Consider the following 5,635-nt stretch of genomic DNA (forward strand, 5'->3'; position numbering starts at 1 on the left):
TGTGTGCAAACCTGGTCAAGAACTACAGGAAACGTATGATCTCTGTAATTGCAAAACAAAGGTTTCTGTACCAAATATTAAGTTCTGCTTTTCTGATGTATCAAATACTTATGTCATGCAATAAAATGCAAAGGAATTACTTAAAAATCATACATGTGATTTTCTGGATTTTTGTTTTAGATTCCGTATCTCACAGTTGAAGTGTACCTATGATAAAAATTACAGACCCTCTACATGCTTTGTAAGTAGGAAACACTGCAAAATCGGCAGTGTCATAAATATTGTTCTCCCACGTATATCATATATATATATATATATATATATATATATATATATATATATATATATATTAGAATGGTCTGTTCAATCCATGGGGGGTTACCAACAAGGTGAGGTGGTTTGACCTAATAGAAGTTATGTATTTTTGCTGTTTAATGACTGTCATGTTTAGACGTCTACGGCAATAATTCCAACTGTGCTCTTGTTTTTATAAGATGTACTTTGTTAGTCCATATGTCATGGAAAGGTGTCTTCTGCTTTATTACTACATGTCTTTCTGTTGTCATGCCTGCAAGGAGATGGTCCTGAGTCCTCAGACCCATCAGTGGAGACATTATCTACACCAGGGGAGAAACACCAGGAAGTTGACGAAGCAAAGAGATCTCACCACAGCCCTCAACGTAAGGAGAGATCCACAAAAACGATCACAGCCTAAACACCACCTGCACACACACACACTGGAGAGATGTCTTCCCACTGTTCAAGTAGCAAAGAAAGTGTTGCTTCTGTGACATTGACAAAGAGACACAAGAGAGTCCGCCCTAAAGAGAAGGGTCAAAACTGCTCTGAGTACGGGCAAAGTTTAAGGAAACATGCTGTTACATTCAGGAGAAAAACTTTTCCACTGCCCAAAGTGTGCTAAAAAGTACACTAGATTAGATCAGTTGAAAGAACATGATAATACATTCTTGTGTAAAACCTTACCAATGCCCTGAATGTGATAAGAGATTCTCTGACAATATATATCTTAACAAGCAATTGTGAACTCAGTGCTGACAAGCTTTTCCGCTGCTCACATTGTTAGAAGACATACAAAGAGTGTTCAGTTCTTACTGAACACATGCGAGTACACTCTAGAGAGAAGCCTCACCACTGCTCTGACTGCGGGCTAACATTTTCAACAGTGCAGGCTTTAAAGAAACACAGGCAGTTACAATGTCAGGAAATATCACATGGTGTCGTTAGATCTTAACACTTGCAAGTCCATTCTATCAGTGCCCTAACTGTAAAGAAGAGGTACTCACAGAAAGGGCATCTTAAAGAACACCTGCATTTACATATTGGTGAGAGATCTTACCACTGATCTCACTGTGAGAAGACGTTCAACAGAGCATCAGACCTTACTCAACATCTGTACACACACACACTGGAAAGAAGCCTCAACAATGTCCTAAATCCAAGATGGCGTAGCAGTCGGACGTGTGTTTGTATTGTCCTGTATTGTCCTGTCGCGTGTAAATAGTAAATAGTAAATAGTCTTCGTATTTTTCGTATACATTTYGTATATATTTTAATTTCACTTTCCATCTAGGAACTGAATATACATTCCTACATTCCGCCTCACCCAATGTGGTACGGACCTGCTATTTTTTTTTTTATACTTTAGAACCGTAACCCCAAGCAGAAGCTAGCCAGATAACTAGCTACTAGCTAGTAGTCAGTTAGCCACTGCTGCGGTCTTCACCCTCAACTCGGACACAGCCAGCTTCAATACCGGGCCAATACCTGCCAGTCTGCAAGCGCGATATCAACCCAGAGCATATAGGGAGAGAGAAATCAGTGAGCATACACCTGCTGGAGCGCGTGCTCGGGTGGGTGTATGATCGTGACGCAGTGATCGAGATAAGGCGGCAGCTTGACCTAGCATAGGCTTGTATGATGACCTGGAGCCAGTTGGGTCTGAAGACAGAACAAAATTGTACGCGAGGCCAGCCGACTAGGCATACAGGTGCGCAGTGGTGGGTCGTATAAGGTGGCTTTGGTATGTCAAAACGGATGGCGACTGTGATAGACTGCATCCATTTGCTGAGTAGAGTTTGGAAGCTAATTTCTGTAATGACATCGCCGAAAGGTCGAGGATCGGTCAGGATAGTCCAGATTTTTAAGGGTAAGTTTGGCGGCGTGAGTGAAGGAGGCTTTGTTGCGCAAATAGAGAAGCCGATTCTCGATTTATTTTGGAATTGGAGATGTTTATATGAGTCTGGAAGGAGAGTTTGCAGTCTAGCCAGACACCTAGGTCACTTATAGATGTCCAACATAATTCTAGTTTCGGACCGTCCAGGGTGGTGATGTAGTCGGGGCGTTTCGGGTGCAGGCAGCGAACGATGGAACTATAATGGGAGCTATGGCATTTGGTTTTATCTGACGTTTGACGAGTTCGTTGAGGGCCGGACGGAGGGCAGTGTTGTATGGCAATTTGAAGCTCGTATTGTTCGCGAGGTGTAGATAGAGCAAGTGTCCAAGGAAGGGCCTGGAAGTATATAGAATGGGTGTGTCGCGTAGGAGGTGGATAGGGAATCGCTCGCAGCAAAGAGCAACATCATTGATGTATACAGGAGAAATAGAGTGGCCCGAGAATTGACCCTGTGTACTCGCCATAAGGAGACGGCCCAGAGGACGGGGACAACCATGCCCTCCGATTTTTTGACACACTGAACTCTGTTCTGCAAAGTAGTTTGGTGAACCAGGCAAGGCAGTCAAATTAGAAAAACCGAGGCTACTGAGTCTGCCGATAAGAATATGGTGGATTGACAGAGTCGAAAGCCTTGGCCAGGCTCGATGAAGACGGCTGCACAGTAATGATCTTTTTATCGATGGCGGGTATGATGTTCGTTTAGTACCTTGAGCGTGGCTGAGGTGCACCCGTAAGACGCTTCGGAAACCGGATTGCACAAGCGGAGAAGGTACGGTGGGATTCGAGATGTCAGTGGATCTGTTTGTTGACTTGGCTTTCGAAGACCGTTAGATAGGCCAGGCGCAGGGATCGGATATAGGTCCTGTAACAGTTTGGGTCCAGGGTGTCTCCCCCTTGATGAGGGGGATGACGCGTTCGGCAGCTTTCCAATCTTGGGGATCTCAGATGATAACGAAGGAGAGAGGTTGAACAGGCTGGTAATAGTGAGGGTGGCAATGGGGCGGACAGTTTCAGAAATAGGGGGTCCAGATATGTCAACGCCCAGCTGATTTGTATGGGTCCAGGTTTCCAGCTCTTTCAGAAACATTGCTATCTGGATTTGGGTAAAGGAGAAGCTGGGGAGGCTTTGGGCGAGTAGCAGCGGGGGGGGCGGGGCTGTTGGCCACGCTGTTTGGAGTCGCGCAGGAGGAGGCATGGCAGCCATTGAGAATGCATTGTTGAAGTCTTCGATTTATCACGGATTCTAATCGGTGGTGAACGTGTTACGCTAGCCTCAGTGCAGTGGGGCAGCTGGGAGGAGGTGCTCTTGTTCTCCGATGACTTTACAGTATCCCCAGAAACTTTTTGGAGTTAGAGCTCAGAGGCATGCGAATTTTTCTGGCTTGAAAAAGCTGGCTTTGCTTTCCTGACTGACTGCGTGGTTATTGGTTCCTGACTTTCCCTGAACAGTTGCATATGCGGGGGCTCTTCGATGCTTTGGCAGTTCCGCGCACAGGAATTGTTTTGTGCTGGTCGAGGGAGTCAGGTCTGGAGTGAACCAAGGCTATATCTGGTTCTTGGTTCTGCATTTTTTGAACGGGCAGCTTGTCTAATATGGTGAGGAAGTAACATTTAAAGAATGACAGGCATCCTCACCTGCCGGGGATGAGGTCAATATCCTTCCAGGGTACCCGGGCCAGGTCGATTAGAAAGGCCTGCTCGCAGAAGTGTTTTAGGGAGCGTTTGAAGTGATGAGGGTGGTCGTTTGACCGCGGACCCCGTGGCGGATACAGGCAATGAGGCAAGTGATCGCTGAGATCTTGATTGAAGACAGCAGAGGTGTATTTGGAGGGCAGGTTGGTCAGGATAATGTCTATTAGGGTGCCCATGTTTACGGATTTAGGTTGTACCTGGTGGGTTCCTTGATGATTGTGTGAGATTGAGGGCATCAAGCTTGGATTGTAGACTGCCGGGGTGTTAAGCATATCCCAGTTTAGGTCACCTAACAGAACAAACTCTGAAGCTAGATGGGGAGCGATCAATTCACAGATGGTGTCCAGGGCAACAGTGGGAGCTGAGGGGGGTCGTAGCAGGCGGCAACAGTGAGAGACTTATTTCTGCGGGAGAGATTAATTTTTAAATTAGAAGTTCGAACTGTTTGGGCATAGACCTGGAAAGTATGACAGAACTTTGCAGGCTATCTCTGCAGTAGATTGCAACTCCTCCCCCTTTGGCAGTTCTATCTTGACGGAAAGTGTTATAGTTGGGTATGGAAATCTCAGAATTTTTTGTGGCCTCCTAAGCCAGGATTCGGACAGGGCAAGGCCATCAAGGATTGGCAGAGTGTGCTAAGCGGTGAGTAAGGCAAACTTGGGAGGAGGCTTCTGATGTTGACATGCATGAGGCAAGGCTTTTTTCGATCGCAGAAGTCCACAAATGAGGGTGACTGGGGACATGCAGGGCCTGGGTTTACCTCCACATCACCCGAGGAACAGAGGAGTAGTAGGATGAGGGTGCGGCTAAAGGCTATCAAAACTGGTCGCCTAGAGCGTTGGGGACAAGAATAAAAGGAGGCAGATTTTTGGGCGTGGTAGAATAGATTCTGGGCATAATGTGCAGACAGGGGTATGGAGGGGCGCGGTCAGCGGAGGCAAGCCCAGGCACTGGGTGATGATAAGAGAGGTTGTATCTCTGGACATGCTGGTTCTCAATGGGTGAGGTCACCGCATGTGTGGGGGGTGGGACAAAGGGGGTATCAGAGGTACGGAGAGTGGAACTACAGGGTCCATTGCAAACCAAAACAATGATAATGAAAACTAGCCTGAACAACAGTATGCAAGGCATATTCGAATTTTGAGAGAGACATACAATAAGGCATAAAGTGATTGCAGGTCTTGATTGGGAGAGCTAGCTAAAACAACAGGTAGATAACAGCAAGCAATAACAGGGTGCTAGTCTAACACAGCAACAACAGGTAAAAATGGCGACGACTAGGCAGAGAGGGTCAGATTAACTACACACACAGATCCTGAGTTAAAGCACAGAGCCGACAGATAAAACACAAATAAACAGAATGGAGTACGTGATTAATGGACAGTCAAGCATGCTCAGCTATGTAGCCAAGTGTCATCAGTGTCCAGGGGCAGCCGTAGATGGAGCAGAGGAGGCCTCCACTCCGCTACTGCAGCGGCAAAAAAAAATAAAAAAAATGGCTAAATTAGCTTGTAGCTGGTATTGTAGCCAAAGAATTCGCTGGTAGACCTCTTCAGCTAGCCGGCAGATGGGCCTAGCTCGAGGCTAGCTCAAGGCTAACTGGTGTTGCTTCGGGACAGAGTGTTAGCCAAGTTAGTAGCCACTCGTTGCACTAGCTTAGCTGTGATGATACGGTGTAATTGTCCAGAGCTTGCGTCAGGAATCCGGTGATGTGGTAGAGAAAAGCAGTCCTATTATGCCGCTCTGGGT

The sequence above is a fragment of the Salvelinus sp. IW2-2015 genome, unplaced genomic scaffold (genome assembly GCF_002910315.2).
Source record: "Salvelinus sp. IW2-2015 unplaced genomic scaffold, ASM291031v2 Un_scaffold1028, whole genome shotgun sequence".
NCBI lineage: Eukaryota > Metazoa > Chordata > Actinopteri > Salmoniformes > Salmonidae > Salvelinus > Salvelinus sp. IW2-2015.